The 18,023-nt window shown below is 36.8% G+C and overlaps 1 pseudogene; it reads left to right on the top strand.

Moving 5' to 3' along the window:
* Positions 1–17,622, top strand: part of LOC118813871 — a 61,893-nt pseudogene extending 44,271 nt beyond the window's left edge.
* The last annotated feature ends 401 nt before the right edge of the window (positions 17,623–18,023 follow it).

Below are 18,023 nucleotides of genomic sequence, written 5' to 3'. Positions count from 1 at the left end.
GAGTCACATTAGGGCAAAAAATCGTATTTGTGCAACTTCAGCCTGGTAATGTGTGCCTTAAACTCAGTTGTTATTGGAAGCTGCAGATTAAAGCGAATATATAACTAAACATGGTTGCTGTCATCTGGAAATCACATATCTGTAACTACATGTCACTGGACATAAGCTCAAAGGGGAGTTCCACCAAGTTGATGTGAATACGCTATCATAGAGAAACTTACCAAGTCAGGACTGTTCACAGTGGTGGTGATAGGAACCAGACATCTGAAGAGTTTAACACCTCTGAAAGCTGCATACTGTGTTAACTATTACCAGGATTTCTCAGTAAAATACTGTGTTCATCATTTTATTGTGAAATCAACTCAACATATTTTCTGTAATAAGACAGCAAAATACTATGAGGCTGATGTTGGGCTTTACTACACAGCATTATGGGACATTAAAAATGGATTCTAATAAAACATTTAAAGTGTTTTTATTATGATTTTTTAATGTTTTAAAGAATTTTGAAGTTTATCATTGGGTATATACAGTAACAGGCTGTAAAAAACTTAATTGCTTATCCATTTGATCTATCATTCAAATTATTAACAGAAATCTAACCTTTAATTACACTGATTGAAAAGAAAACAATGTTATCAGGAAATAAATATTTTTCTCAAATCTTTCTATGCCACAGTTATTGGCACCCCTTCATTTAATACTTTGTGCAGCTTTGTAAAGATAACAGCTCTGAGTCTTCTCCTATAATACTTAATGAGACTGGAGAACACATGACAAAGGATCTGAGACCATTCCTCCATACAGAACCTCTCTAGATCCTTCAGATTCTGAGCTCCACACTGTGGACTCATCTCTTCAGCTCATCTCACAGCTTTTCTATGAGGTTTAGGTCAGGGAATTGAGGTGGCCGTGGCAAAACCCTGATTATGTGGTCAGTGAACCGTTTTTGTGTTGATTTTGAGGTGTGTTTTGGATCATTGTTCTGCTGGAAGATCCAAACTATGGCCCAGTTTAAGCCTAATGGCTGAGGTAGTCAGGTTTTGATTTTATCTCTGCTGGTACTTGATGGAGTCTGTGATATCATGTATCCGAATATATTGTCCAGGGCCTTTTGAAGAAAAACATCCCCACAACATTACAGATCCACCACCATGCTTCACAGTGGGGTTTGGGTACTTTTCTGCATGGCTATTTTGTGTCTACGCCAAACACACCTCTGGTGTTTATTGCCAGAAAGCTCTGTTTTGCTCTCACCTTACCATAAACATGGTCCCACTGAAAGTAATGATTGAAAAACTGTAGGTGCTTAAGTTTGTTAGATGTTAAATGTTTGTTAGACTATTGCATGGTATGAAGCATTATTTACACTAAAATTATTAAGTGACTGAGCTGATTATGGAACTGTCATATTTCATGGAAGGGATCATAGTTAGGTAGGCTGTTTGGTGGGGGATACTGGGGACATTTGCAACACTTTCTGCATTTCTCTCAGTTACTCAGAGACTATTTGGACTAGGCCAACCAAATTTTTAAACTTAAAAATGTGTGCTAATTATATGTAGCATTTAAAAAAGAATAACACACATACACTACACAGAAAACATATTGGGACACACCGGTTAATCATTGAATTCAGGTGTTTTATTCAGTCCAATCAAGCAGTGATGCAGCCTGCCTTTACAAACGTTTGTCATAGAATGGGTTGTTCTAAAGACCTCGCTGAATTTAAGCATGTTACTGTAATAGGATGCCACCATTGCAACAAGTCGGTTTATGAAATTTCTTCCCTCCTAGATCTTGCACGATCAACTGTGAGTGGTATTTTTTGAAAAGTAGAAGCGTTTAGGAACCACAGCAACTCAGACTACATTAAGTTAAAGAGTGGGGTTGCAGAGCACTGAGGCGCTGCCGAATGGAGTGGTGTAAAGCACGCCGCCACTAGACTCTGGAGCAGTGGAAACGTATTCTGTGGAGTGACAAATCACGCTTTTCTATCTGGCAGTCTTATGGACGAGTCTGGGTTTGGTGAATGCCAGGAGAATGTTACTTGCCTGATGGCATTGTGGCAACTGTGATGTTTGGTGGAGGAGGGATAATGATATGGGGTTGTTTTTAAGAGTTGGCCTAGGTCCCTTAGTTCCAGTGAAGGGAAATCCTAATGCTTCAGCATGTCAAGACATTTTGGATAATCATATGTTTCCAAATTTGTGGGAACAGTTTGGGGAAGGTCTTTTTCTGTTCCAGTATGACTGAGCCCCAAGGCGTGGCTGGGTGAGTTTGGTGTTGAAGAATTTGATTGACCTGCACAGAGCCCTGACCTAAACTCCATCAAAACCTTTGGGATGAAGTAGAACTGAGATTGCAACCCAGGCCCTCTCGTACAACGTCTGTGTCTGACCTCTGGATGAATGGGCAAAAATTCCCACAGACACTCCAAAATCTTACAGAAAGCTTCCCAGAAGAGTGGAAGCTGTTATATCTGCAAAGAGGGGACCAACTCCATATTAATGCTCATGGATTTAAAATGGGATTCATGAAAGCTCCTGTAGGTGTAATGTGTAGGTGTCCCAATACCTTTATCCATGTAGTATATCATGCACAATACTTATTTGAATGGAAGAAGTCAGATGTTGCAACTTACAGCTGCAACATGGATCAGGGATGGTTGCATATTAAAAATACATTACATTTCAGTAATTAACTTCAGCTTTTTGTCTTAATAAGCATAGTATTCTAAAATATGTATTGTTTTACAATAATAGTATTATTTATTTAGTAATATTCACTGTCCTGACTGTCCTGCCGTCATCCCTGATTACATTTGAGGCTGGGTCCAAAATATTGAGGGGAATCCCTCTTTTAGTAACTCTTTTCCTCACTCTTGGTATAGACTACTAAAAAAACAGAATACAGTTTTTAATTTGAGATTTTATTTATTCACTGTGACACCCCACCCTGCCGCCCACACACATATAACATAATACTTAGTTATTTTGGGAATTATTTTGTTTATCATTAGCCTCTCATGGTTTATCATTAGCTTCTAATTTTGTTTATCATTAACCTCTCAACCGTCCCCATCCTATCACCCAAGAAGGAACATCATGTGCTAGCTAGACACACTGACCCAGACACATGCTAATCATGCGCTTAGAAGTCAACAAAGCAGCGACTCAGACTAAGTAAGTTTTGATTAATTCATACAAAAGCTTAGGGCAGTAGCACAAAAATACAGCTCATAACAAAAAATATTTTTATTACTTTTGTTATGCAGTACGAGTGTCATCAAATAAGCCCTGTTGCAACCGTCCCCAGTCTCCACTATCACATAATACATAGATGCAGATTCAGTAACTATAGGGGCTTCCATGCAAACTGGTTGAGCTATTCTATAGAAGAACATAATAAAAAGAAGTAATAAACCTTTGAGCCTGTCAGCAGAGAGAAACAGCCTACATCAGTAGTAGATATCTAGAGTGATAAGGTGATTAGAGGAGGCTGAAGACCTGTTGCTCTCTTGCTGGATTAGTTATTCTGAGCACACTCTTTCTTTCCCTCTCAGCTCCACCTCTCTCTCCTCTTCTCATCCATTTCTTACGTGTAGAAGACTTTAAGAAGACCAATCGAGTGAGAGATTAGAGGGCAGAGTTGGGGGTTTGTTAATGTATGGATGGATGTGGGTTTGCTGTGCTTCAGATTATTATTTTTAGGACAGCTGGCCTGGACAGTCAAATCTCCTGTTCCCTATCAGTAGTCTGAGCCTAGAGGAGCCCAACAAAGAATTTCCCAGCTGTGATCGTTGGAGATTCTTTGGCCACTCCAACCATCCTCCTCACTGTCCATGTGTCAGTATAGACAAACGTCTTCTTCACAACAGATTCTTAACATCTCTAGTTGCTTTAGACTCAAGTAATGTCCTAATAGAGGAAATGGGTATTTTTAAAACTAGTTAGCAATTTTCTTGTAGCCTTTTCCTGATTTGTGCAGCTCAATAACCTTTTGTCGCACTTCACTGCTGTATTCTCTGGTCTTTCTCACAGTGATGGATGACTAAGGGAATTTGGACGGTGTGTCACCCCATATTTACCCCCTGGTGAAACAGGAAATCATGCCTGACCATTTAAATGTTCCTAATCACTAAGGGGAAATTAAAACAAAAAATTTTAATTGGAATTTACTTCAGTTAGATTTCATTCTTAAGAATTTCTAGGGCTGCCAAAAAGTGTGCCACATGTCTACTTGAGAAAATATTTCTTTCATGTTAAGATTTAGGTTTTTTTCTTTCAATCTCTGTACTTCACATTAAGGTTAGTGTTTTGCTTATAAAGACTTTTAAGTAGTTTTTATCACATGGTGTAAATGCTGGTGTTGACAAAAAAGTTCTTTTTTATCGGAACTGCCAGATAAAAAGGAACTGCATAGCACAGGATAAGAACTAAAATTTGTTGTGCTCAGCTTTTCTGTTTTTAGGATTCTTTTGGTCTGTAATAAAAGGCTAAAACTCCAAAGTCAGAAATGTGATCAGTCACAAAGCTGTAAAGATGCCCAAAAACATAATGAAATTAAATACAAAAAAATAGTAATTGAAAATAAATGGCAAAAATATAACTGAGTAGGAGTAAAAATATCATGATTGGAAAATCCATCAATATTTTACTTTAGTACATGTACTTGAGTAAATGTAACTAGTACATACCCACCCCTGATTACTGGCTACTGAGTTGCATTAGTCTTACATTTGTTCTGTAAAAGTACAGGAGACAACTGGATTTTAATTACAGCTTATTACTGTAAGTGTACAGATATATGCAGCTAAATCACAGTAATTTTATGCTGCAGGTGACTGTGGGGTCACAGTATAAAGTTGTTATTTACTGTTATTTACTGTTAATATTGTTCAGTTAATTAATATGAATCAAACTTAGTAAAGATATGTTTTTGAAGAGAAGCTTCTACTGTATGGAACGTATGAGCAATAATATTTTTCAGAATCATCTTTGTCATCAAAGGTATTCTGGTATTTCATGTTTTCAAGATGAATCAAGTTGTCAGAAGTAACACTTAATGCTATTCATTCTACCAAAAATAACCTCTTAGTATTGTAAATTGTAAAATGATTAGTTCTCTTTTTGCTCCAGGTTGTGGACCTTGGACACCCATTCTAGCCCCATTTTGAAGGTTCTCAAATGTTCAGATTTCATACACAGTGTTAATGGAGACTTGAGGAAGGGAGTGGACTGAAAGTACCCATGATTTCAGGTGTCTAACTGAAAGAGAAATGATCCAGTGTATTTTCATTTTCAACACAATTTGAAACTAAACCTAGATGCTGCATTACTGAGAGATCACACGTCTGTTAATAGATGTCACTGTATCTGAGATTTAATAAGATTAGGAGAATTCTGTTGATTTTACAAATCACTGCATAATGAAATGGTTAAAATGTAAACAAAGTCATTCAGAGTGGTTTGATGTGAAATGCTCAGTTCTAGAGAAACTACTGTGTCTGAAGCCTGAGATATTGCTTTATGGCAGTTCCGGCATAAACTTTATTTATCTGACGGTGGATATTAAAACTGGGCCCAATGATTAATACATTACTAGAGAAATAAATGAAATGGCTTTAAACGTGGCTTACTTGGGTGAAAATAACACTATAGCCTAACACTGTTTGTCCAGACCACTATCTACACTGACTACATTGTGTTCCCCATTTCCCTTTGAGATACTTTACAAAAACTCTCTGGGACCATTTTTTACTTTATTTGTGTGGGATTCTTTCTCTTCTTCAGGAGAGATGTGCTGCATTGCATCGTAAACTAGCAAACAGGCTAGTTTGCTTCCCTTTGGTAGCAACCCGTGTTGCCTTGATTGTGGGTTATGTTCCTGCATACTGACATCACATAAGTGAGACAGATCTAGACTGTGTTCAGGCCAGGACAAGTTTCACATCATGGATAAACAGATTGCAATTAATGTTCCTAATGTTACATTTTATTTGATGTATACTGATTTGATGTATTCTGGCTTTATTGATTTTGATGAGTTGTTTATCTTCTTGTAATGTATTGTGGCGTTTCATGCTATTGAAGAAGACTGCATTTTTGCACAAACCTTTGGGCTTCATTTAAGGCTGTAGTTGGCCACAGTGAGCAGTGCCTGCCCTCTTAGCTAGGGAACTAGACAGAGTGGAGTTCTATGTGGTGCGAATGTATAGGCACACCCATCTTACCTGTTTGAAACCCCAGGTGGTACAAACAATCTCTGGTAAAACAAAGTTTAGTGTGCAGGTAAAATACCAAACAAAAGCACTTCCCCAACAAGTGACAAACTCACTAAGTTAAAGGAAATACTGGTAAAATACCTAAAACAAAGTACACTCCCAACTCAAGAGATTAAAATACAAACTAAAACACAGCACACATGATCAGTCCCCTCTCTCTTCAGCCATCCTGTAGGCCTTTATTATAACATAGGCTCCTCCCCCAACTGTACCAGCCAGATCTCTGATTGTTTAGAGGTCCTCCTCACATGACTGACTGCAGAGCAGGTACATCTGTGAAGGAAGAGACCAGGAGAGAGACAGAGAGTAGCCAATCTTGTTTGCCGAATTGTATGTTAGTTTCTAGCTTCCAGCATGTGCAGTTGTTCTGCCATCACTACAGTTGACCCAACAGTTTCATAGTAATGGCAGATTCAGAATTTGATGTGTGTCTGCAGTCACAACAGACTGAAGGTCATATTATTATTACATTATTTTAAAGCAGGGGTGTCCAATCTTATTCGCAAAGACCATCTGATTGAACATGTAGAGTCAGGTGTGCTTCAGCTTGTTTGGAGTAAAAACCTGCAGCCACACCGGCCTTCTGCGAATAAGACTTAGACAGGGGTGTCTAAAGTCATCCGTCTTGTTAAATTCTCATTTTATATAACCACAAATACAAAAAGGTTTGTGCGCATAAAGCTTGTCATTAATTGGCAGTGCGTCAGCGGAGTGATACAGTCTTGGTGTGAAAAAGCTGTTATCACAATTATCAGCACAGTTAGAACGCTTCTCAATCAGATAAGTGTGCTATTCTGAACACCCTCTGATTATGTCTACACCCTACAGCTCGCAGCTCTTGACTTAACTTTGACCTAGTTCTTCCTGTTATACAGGCATAAACACAGCTTGGCGTAAACGCAGGCATAAACACAGCCTGCATCAAAATAAGTCCATAGTCCATGATCAAAATAAACTCAGAGAACTCATGCTGCTGGAGAACAATAACCTGAATAAACATGAACCATTCTCAAGCAAGCTACATTGTATAATTCAGAATGTGAAATGAAGGTAGTTCATGTTGACTGAAGGGTCTTTGGGAAGTAAACAGTTCTAAAGCACTGACAGTTGTGATTTTGACATTAATCATCTCTAAAAATGAAAATCTGACATTGTGACTGTTCAGCTGAAGATCATTGACCAAAAATATTGTTTGCACTGTACAATGCTGCACAGAATAATTCACAGCATTAAAAAAAGTATTTAAACAGTTTAAACAGTTGTTTTCTATTACACACCACATTTTGATGCCAGATCAAGCTACAACAATCCAAGAAAGAGAATGAGATGTAAGATGAGTAATACATGGATGAAGTCACACTTTCTTTAAAATCAAAATGTATCACCTGGTTGTTTTTCATTTGTGACAGATTAAAAAAATGTTTGTCTTTTCTTTTCAGCTTATTGTATAACAGTGCATCTAATCGTTTATTTATATAAGACATATCCAGTGACATTGGCAGTTAATTGTCTGTTTCAGTGTTTCTTTAGATTCTGAATTTATCTGTGACTGACTTCAGTCATTCTAAAATGTTTGTCCTTTCTTTTTAGATTCTTCTCCAATGAGTGGAACCCCTGAATGTGGACTTGGCCCAACGCATTGGTAGAGAATAGGATGAACTGCATCAGCAGATCTACCAGGACTGAAATCTACATGTTTTTGTTGTTGTTATAGTTGAACTACCAACTGTAGAACTGCTATCAGCATGAAGCAAACTTGCTCGATGTTTTAGCAGATGACCTGAAGCAAAGCAGAGGGACAAATGAAGAGTGCGGGAGAAACGTTTTCTTCTTTCTTTATTAGAGGATACTGAACTAGCACTTTGGAGATGATCTGTAACTTGAAGATATTTTTTCTTTTCGCTGCTATTTTCTCCCTGAATTTTGAACTCTGTTGTTTCCCGTGTGCCCGTGCTGAGTATGAGATAAATGGAGAATGCTGTCCCATGTGTGCATCTGGTAAGCTAAGCGTTACTACACTGTCTAAATCTGTGGGAAAGCCACCACACCCAGCTATACAACAACATACATGTGTGAGCACAGATGAAATATTTCATCACAGTCATATCAAAACCTTGGATTAAGGTCTTATTTTTCATAGCTTTTAAAAAACACTAGCATCTATTACATTGTGTGAATATTTCATGTAGAATCAATAAAATATTCCAAATACTTGTAACAAAATCTGTCTTAATTAAATACATTACAGGTGAGAAAATACGCACCAACTGGGGGTAGGTTGGGGGAGGGGCTAGATGGCAGGGGGAGGAGTGCCTTGGATCATTTGTGCCCCCAAAACTGAAGAAGCAAGAGGTTCCGTGTCACCCTTGCCACACAGAAGCAGTATTTTATATTAAAAAATATTTACACTTAATAATGGTACTTTCAGTAAACATTACGAAAGATCACATACCATTTTCCTTTGATCTAGCTTTATCCTGTTAATATTATGAGACAAACGTGCTACAAAGCGATCACATTATCTAGTTTCTCACAAAGGTGTTTTATTTTATTGTTTTATTTATTAAATAAATGATTCACTATTTACATGTATCATCTATGATTCCTCCACTTACTTCAATGTTTTTCCCATAAATTAAGTATCTGTCATCAGATTTCTTTTTTTTATTTATGTTATGATCTAGAACAAATTAAGTTATGGTGCTTTACCACCTTTTGATGGTGCTGGATTAAGAGGAAAGTTGTGCAAAATATCACCGATCAGCCATGACATGTTTAGTGTCCAAATTTTTCTTCTTTCACTTAGCGCCACAGCTAACATTGCTAACAAAAAATAAAAAAATAAAGAAATTAATAAAAACTGAAAGTCAACAGTCACCCAAATCTATTTGTAAATACATGCTTAAAACTTCTTGCAGATTTAGGACTCAGTATGACTTACTGTAACTATAAAAATGAACAAAAACAGAACAAGATGTTGTCTAAAGTGGCTGCCAACTGTGTGAAGTTGAAGTTCTGTTTATTTGTGTAGTTCACAGTAAATCCTACTGGGCTCTGAACCACATTAGCAAGTCTGTGTGACTTTAATGAAGAGGTGGATGTAGTAGCCAGAATGATCACAGGCCTACCCAATCAAATGGGGACAAAATGTTTATTAAGCTGCATTTTTCAAGATCATATAATTTGGTTTCTGAATGTATCTGTAAGCTCTGCCTTATTTTCTTAGTCCTCACAGCTTAGCAACCATTGCCTCAAGCATTTTGTTCATTATCAGCGTGCCAGAATTTGAAATTGAAACTATAGCTGATATAAAGCTATAGCTGGGGGAGCTGTACAAGTGAGGTCCTGCCTTCAATATCTATCCAAATACCCTATCCAAAGCCAAAAACAAATTGTTGATATTGCCATTTTTCTGTGAATGTAGTACTTACAATGCTCTGTAAATAGAAAAGCTAAAAACAAACAGTGTCAAAATGTCAACCCAAACATATATTTCAATGCATCGATACATCATTGGTAAGACACAAATACTCCATTAATATTTCATGCTCACCATGGCAGTACACTTAAGCCTAAGATACTTAGGCTTAGGTTTTTTTAATTTGCTATGTTGTTTTCTCTTGACTTTATACATTTCAGTTTTCTGATTTTAACTCAATTTAGTCTTCTTACTAGGAAAAAATTATGCCTGTGGTGAGGGGACGCATGCTTTATAGTGAAAGATGCTGTTGATTATTGAAGTGTGCATTTTGTTTATATTTATTATTATTATTATTATTTTGTTATTGTTTTCCTATCAAAATAGGGGAGAAGTGTTGGAATTAGTAGAATGATGACTGTACTGCTGTCAGCAATAGGTTATAGCCTGATGTTATGACGTTGCAGGACGTAGCCCGCTTGAAACTATTTGTAAAGTTGGCCGACCCATTTTTTACAAGCTTAACAAAAAATATCTGCCTATTGCACTGGTATTTACAGAAAGAAAAAACAATGGCTGACTATTGACATTCAGTTTTTTATAGCCATCATAGTCTTGTAGCTTCATTTTTTAAGCTTAAACTATAAGACATTTGCAAGATATTGACACCAAAAAGGTCTTATATCAGGGGCAAGTAAAAAATTATGTAAATGTGAGGGTTTTTGTAGATTTTCACTTTAAACATTAGTTTGTCTCATTCTTGGCTGTATCTTTCTTAGGAAACCATGTTTATAGGCATTGTACTGTGGATACAAGTACTACGTGTGTTCCGTGTCCTGAATCAACTTACATTGATGTACCCAATGGCCTCATAAAATGCTTTAGCTGTACAGTGTGTGATTCTGGTAAGTCTGTCCTTCATAAGTAGTGCATGTTTAATATACTTTGTAGACTTCAGTGTGAATTGTGTATTGAAAGCATTGGTTAAAGATATATAAAAAGTTCAATGCAGTAACAAATTGTTGAACAGTGTTTTGTGTTATTCACAGGTCAGGGTTTAAGAGTAAAGACTCCCTGCACTCGATCGTCAAATACTGTTTGTGAGCCACTAGATGGATATTACTGCACTGATCAACACGGGAGGCAGCTGCAAACGAGCTGTGAAACACACAAACTGCAGCCCTGGACAATATATAAAGCAAAAAGGTTAGTGTAATATATCTTTATAAACTATATGCTTTCAAAGTAACTCTGTTTTTCTCTTTAAAGAATTCTACACATTCTATATTGAAATAGTCAAAATTTGTCCTTTTTTCAGCCTTTTTTAGCAACTATTTATCTCAGCAATAAGTTTGTTTTTACAAGTAAAACACCATGTGGCATAGAATAAATGAAAATAAACATAAATACACATAAATAAAATAAACCTTTTGTCTTTTCTGTTAAAAAACTGAAGAAAATTGGGCTTTCCATGATATAGATTCTTTAAATGACTGGGTTACAAGAGCAGCTGCTTTATTCACTGAGACTGAGCAGAACTTGTATGTTTGCAGGAACAGCATTTAAAGATACTGAATGTGCTGAATGTTCAGATGGTACCTTTTCAAACGGCTCTCTTCAGATTTGTCAACCACATTCCAAGTGAGTGTTCAGTTGAGTGTCAATGAATGATTATTATGATCAGTGAATGATTATTCAACAGTAGGGAATTTCCCACAGCAATTCTAGTGAGATTATAAATAATGCCAAGAAAAAAGGAACTATAGACATAAAAGAAAAACAAAAAGAAGAAAACACTATTTACAGATGTTACAGTACAAGCACAAGCAGAGGACAAGTGTTCACATAAAAACCTAATAGTGATAATTTACAAAAACCCTCACATTTACATAATTTTTCACTTGCCCCTGATAACATGTTCCAAAAAAGTTGGGACGGGGACAACAAAAGGCTGGTAAAGTTGTGTAATGCTAATACAAACACCTGGTGGTTAATTGGCTACAGGTCAGTAACATGATTGGGTATAAAAAAGCATCCCAGAGAGGCTGAGTCTTTCAGACGTAAAGATGAGGAGGAGTTCATCACTCTGTGAAAGACTGTGCCACGCAAACAAGAAACCATACATAAACAGGATCCAGGAGTGCTGCCACCTTCTATGGGCCAAGCTTATTTAAAATGGACTGAGGGGAAATGGAGAAGTGTCCTGTGATCTGACAAATCAAAATTTGAATTTCTTTTTGGAAATCATGGACGCTGTGTCCTCTGGGATAAAGACCATTCGGCTTGTTATCAGTGCACAGTTCAAAAGCCAGTATTCATGATGGTATAGGGGTGCATTAGTGCACATGGCATGGGTGACGTGCACATCTGTGAAGGCACCATTAATGCTGAATGATATATACAGGTTTTGGCAACATATGCGGCCATCCAGATGACATCTTTTTCAGGAAAGGCCTTGATTATTTCAGCAAGACATTGTCAAACCACATTCTGCACGTATTACAACAGCATTGCTCTGTATTAAAAGAGTCCTGGTGCTAAACTGGCCTGCCTGCAGTCCAGACCTGTCACCCACTGAAACATTTGGCACATTATTAAATGAAAAATACACCAAAGAAGAACCCAAACTGTTGAGTAGCTGAAATCTTATATCAAACAAGAATGGGAAAACATTTCACTTTCAAAACTACAGCAATTGGTCTCCTCAGTTCCCAAACGCTTACAGAGTGCTGTTAAAAGAAGTGGTGATGAAGCACAGTGGTAAACATGCCCCTGTCCTAACTTTTTTGGAATGTCTTGCTGGCATCAAATTTAAAATGGGCATATATTTTTCAAAAACATTTGATATGTTGCTTTTGAACTATTTTCTTTTAAAAATATGGTTTACATGATTTGCATATCATTGGATTCTATTTTTATTTACATTCTGCACAGTGTCCCAACTTTTTTGGAAATGGGGTTGTACAATGTGCATAAATACAAGTCACTTTGTTGGAGACTGAAGGATCTAAATGAGGGATTGTTAATTAGTGATACAGCTTGTAAAAGGAAAATGTTTAGGTGTCATTTGGTTGTAGTTTTATGACATTCAGTGTCCATCTAAAGGACAAACCAGAGCAAGTGTAAAAGAAATCTAGATTATCTCAACAGCACTCTACAGAAATTACACATTCATAAAATCATAATAATTCATGAAACGATTTGTTTCACACTGACAGATGTGAAGATCTGGGACTTACAGAAATAAAGGCAGGAACACTTTCTGCTGATGCTGAATGTGGAATTAAAACTCCAGCTGGTCTGCCTGCTGGAATCATAGTTTCTGTTCTCGTGGCTGGGGGTGTAGCAGTAGCAATTATCGTGTTTCTCAGAATTAAACGTAAGACTGTCCAACATGCAGGTAAGTGTTTCATAGTTATTTATTTAGAAGTTTATATTTATATAATATTTTTAAAATTTTATTTTAAAAATGTTAAGATTAGGCTGTGTTTTTCTATCAGCTGGAGATGAAATGGTTAGAAGTCAAGACATTGAATTAGAGGAATCTGTAAGTATCTTTATTAGTTTGAAGAATTTCAACAAAATAATGAATAAATGAAGATTAAACTTAAAATCTGTGAAAATAATCATATAAGCTGAGTGTTGTTTTTCCTTCCAAGGCAACACAAACCACAGTAACTCCAATGTTAACATCAAGCAGGTAAGAGACCTGGAGGAGAGATGAACCTTCTTTTAGAACTGTGAAATAATGCAGTCAAAGTTGCTGTTTCAGTTTGTGTTCATGTTTCAGTAACATAATCAGCTAATCAGCTACAAATCTGATACAGTGAGGGCTAAAACATGCTCATCTACACATGTAACAAGCATATTTGTGACACCTAAACTAAATGTGTGTATAGAGACATACATATCTAACAGGTGACACTTTGCAGACATCACTATTCTGTCATCACAACATTCCAAGAAGTCATAGTTTTGAATAGCATTGCATTCATTTGTTGACATTCTGGAATGATTTGATTATTTGTAGAGAACTACCTCTGCCTTTTGTAAATAGAATTTGGGTGGAGTAACAACACATCAAGTGAGTCGTAGAGGAAATGGATGGCTGCAGCCTCACTGATAATCAAACTTAGCAAAAATATATTTGCAGAGAGAAGCTCATTTCTACTGTATGGCATGAAAGAGCAATAATATTTTTATCATCATTTAACAGTATTCTGGTGCATGTTTTCAAGATGGTCATAAATAACACTTAATGATGTTCATTTTACCCAAATGAACTCTTAGAGGGAACAGTTGTGTTCAAAGAGTGTGCCAACTATCGCAGGATTTCCTTAACATCATACACCAGTATATTATGCTTAAGATCATTCAATGCAGATTAGGGCCTCACATCAAAAAAGAAAAGTGTCAGATATGCAAGCAGGATTCAGGAAAGGCAGAGGGACAAGAGATGTTATTGAAGATGTATGCTGGATCATTGAAAAAGCCAGGGAATTCAAGAAGCAAGTCAACATGTATTTCACTGACTACAAAGCAAAGCTTCCCACTGTGTTGACTCTCATTGTTCTATTGAGGAATCTCTACGCTCTTTTAGGTTGGTTCCTATACAGCACCCAAAAGGGTTCTTCTAGTGTTACAATGTCAAGCTTGTAACAACAGAATAACCCTTTTGGGTGCTATATAGAACTTCATGTTCATGGTCCTTTATAGAACCATTTTCTTTACTAAAGAACCCTTGAAGAACCATCTTTTTAAGAGTGTACACTGAACAACAAGCCATGGTCAGAACAGAAAATTGACTAACACAATGGTTCCACATTGGCAAAGGAGTTAGACGAGGCTGCATACCATCACCACACCTGTTCAACCTGTATGCAGGACATATAATGAGAGAAGCAGGACTGGAGGAAGATGATCAAGGATTCGGGATTGGTGGAAGTAACATCAATAACCTTAGAAATGCAGATGATACAACACTCATAGCAGAAAATCTGAAGACCTGAGTGTCCTTATAAGGAAGGTTAAAGAAGAGTGAAAAGATGAGACTTCAACTCAATATGAAGAAGACTAAAGTTATGATGACAGGAAATGGTGGACAGCTTTTGCCTACTTGGATCAATTATTTACATCACAGGATCCAGCCCTCAAGAAATACTGCAAAGATTGGCGCTCTGCAGAACAAGGATGAAGGAGCTTGAAAAGATCTTTAAATGCAAAGATTTGTCTCAAACAAACAAAGATCAGAATTGTCCAGGCTATGATTTTCTCTGTGGTTCAGTATGGATGTGAAAGCTGGACAATAAACCAGCGAGACAGGAAAAATATATATACCTTTGAACTTTGGTGCGGGCAAAGACTTGTAAGAGTACCTTGGATGGCAAAAAAACTAATAAATGGGTCCTCAAACAAATCAAGCATTAACTCTCACTTGAAGCCCAGATAACCAAACTGTAGCTCTTACTTTGGATATATTCTGATTCTGAGGTGAAATGCTCTGTTCTCAACAAACTTAGAGAGTCAGAATTATTCACAAGACTGGCAATAGGAACTAGAGTTTAATGCCTCTAAAAGCTCTAAGTTATTACAATAGTAATAATAAATACTATCTGATGCCTGAGACATTGTTTTATTGTTATGTATGTTACATTTTGGCCTAAATGCTTACTTATACAACATGGATAACAAAATGCTTACTTATACAACATGGATGCCCTCCATAATCAACACATTTTCAGAGAAATAAACTAAATTAAATGGCTTTAAACTTGACTGACTTGTGTGGAAATGGGAATATAACCTATTACTGTGTCTTGACCAGTAACCACACTGACTTCATTGTTTTTCACATTTACTTTAGAGATGCTTAACAAAAACTCTCTGAAGCCATTTTCAGTTTCTGTGTTCTGTACTGTTCAGTTTGTTTTTCTTCAGGACACAATGTGTTGCACTGCATGTTAAACTAGGAAATGAATCCAGTTCAGAACATTCTGTTTTTTCCTGTGTTGCATTGATGGTGGTTTGTCATGTTTACATCAAGCGAATGAGTCAGATTCCGGGACATGTGTTTAAGCCATGATTATTTGCACAATGTGGAAGAACCAGGGATGGATTACCGACTGGGCCAGTGGGGTCAGTGCCCAGGGGCCTCTGACTGCCAGGGGTCTCAGTGGGCCTCAGACCACCGGCTCAAAAAACTAGGGACAGTCCATTGCAGATGTAAAAATTAGAATAGCCCTTGTACCTAACAACTGAATAAATGCCCACACTCTGTCACTGTATATATTCAACACCAAAAATGTGCAGAAATATAACTGCAGGAAATAATAGGCTATTGCATATCCAGGCTGAAACACAAGAGACCAAAAAATTTTAGCAAGAATGGGCGGGGCTAAACTACTGTAGACTGAACGGACGGATATATATGCAAAGTTACTGAAACAGTAAATTCAAAACAATATTTCTTTAACAACTTAGTTTAAATATATGGACTGCATGGACTGGGGAGTGAATGGTACATTTTGAAACAGTGTTTACATACTACATCAAACTCATTCAGTGAGGAAATGCAAATTTCCCATTAAAATTATTTTGCAGGTCTATTTTTTCTGATTTTTTTGTGTTATGGTCAGCGTATGGGGGTAAAGGGAGCCTCCAAACACACTTGAGCCCAGGGGCCTTGTGAGACCATGATCCATGACCTAAAGGCAGACTGCCTTTAGAATTTTGTCTGCACTTTAACTTCTCCAGTATGTTGGTAAATGTTTGTTTTACCAAATTTTTACCAAGTTTTACCAAATTTTATCACCTGGTTGTTTTTCATTTGTGGTAGATTTGAAAATGTTTGCTATTTCTTTTCGGGTTATATAATAATGCATCTAATTCTTTATATGATACGTATACAGGGACATTGAGAGATGATTGTGTCTGTTGTTCTTTGTAATTGAATGGTGATGGTAATCTTACATTGAATTTATCACTTGGTTGTTCATCTGTAACTGATTTCAAATGTTTTAAAATGTTTGTCCTTTCTTTTTAGATTGTTCTCCAAGGAATGGAAACTCTGGACAAGGACTCGGAACACCTAATGCACGTGTAGAGAATATAAGCTGCATCAGAACTACTTTTTGGTAGTTAAACTGCCAACTGCAGAATTCCATTAACCTGAAGCAAACATGCTAGATGTTTAAGCAGATGACTGGAAGCCAAAGCAGAGGGACAGATGAAGTGTGTGGGAGAAATATTTATTTATTCTTTATTTACTGGAAGAGACTGAACCAGTGCTTTGAAGATGAACTGTATCCTCAAGATCATTTTTCTTCTTGCTGTCAATTTCTTCTTGAATTTTACACTAAATATTTAAAACTACAATAAATCATCAGTCAGTTTGTGCTCAGAAATGCTTCTTTTTTTGGTTCCTACATAATTGTTCCTACAAGAGATTGAATAATAGCGGCAGTGCTTTCGCCCCAAATAGACGGTAATTGATCTGCAATTTGGGTGATACGAGGTGAAACGTCGCTGCCGGTGTGAAAGCAGGGTTAGCAGAAAGAGTCACAGCACATGCAGACATGAGGGGAAAAAGGTTTCTTTGTATCAGGAGTCAAATTCACCTCTTTATAAAATAGTGATTTCAAACAAATAGTTCATAAAACCAACAGACATCAGTTCAAAGTTTATCAAACTATGTACATAGAAATTATGAATCTTTTATACAATCTTTAAGTAATTGGCAGCGCAAATCTCCACAATTGTTCGTATATTTTAATGGTAAGTAAAGCTAAAATCATTATAAAATGGTCATTTCTAATAAGTAGTTCATATCAGTTCAGAGTTTAATATATAAGGAATATTTGAAATGTAATATGTTTGATATCTACAGGTTGAGGAATTGAGGGATATAAAACTGTCATGATGACCGCAAAACTGAAGTCAGCTTCTTGTTTGAATTTTTCCGCTCCACTTTAAATGCGTGAGCAGTTGCATTCTGGTGCCTTGCAGCGGGAAAACTCGAATAAGAGTCTGGCGAATAGGAAGCAACTTCAGCCTCGTCCTTTTCACTGATGCTAACTTACTGTAAACAATAATATATGGCAAATACTGGTGTCGCTGTTTCTAAATACTGAAGAGAAATATAAAAACAAAGAATATAAAGATCTGTTAAAAATGTCATTTCTATCCCTTTTGTTAGTTCACACTTTCACACTCACTAACTGGAACTACAGAAAGTGAAAAAGTGTAACAAAGGCTGTATGGCAGACAGGACACAATCAATAACAAATGGCCATGTAACGTTAATATTTCCTAAACTTTTTC

Source organism: Colossoma macropomum, unplaced genomic scaffold (genome assembly GCF_904425465.1).
Source record: "Colossoma macropomum unplaced genomic scaffold, Colossoma_macropomum, whole genome shotgun sequence".
Classification (NCBI taxonomy): Eukaryota; Metazoa; Chordata; class Actinopteri; order Characiformes; family Serrasalmidae; genus Colossoma; species Colossoma macropomum.
The sequence above is the reverse complement of the archived record's forward strand: the minus strand, read 5'-3'. Positions and strand labels throughout refer to the sequence as shown.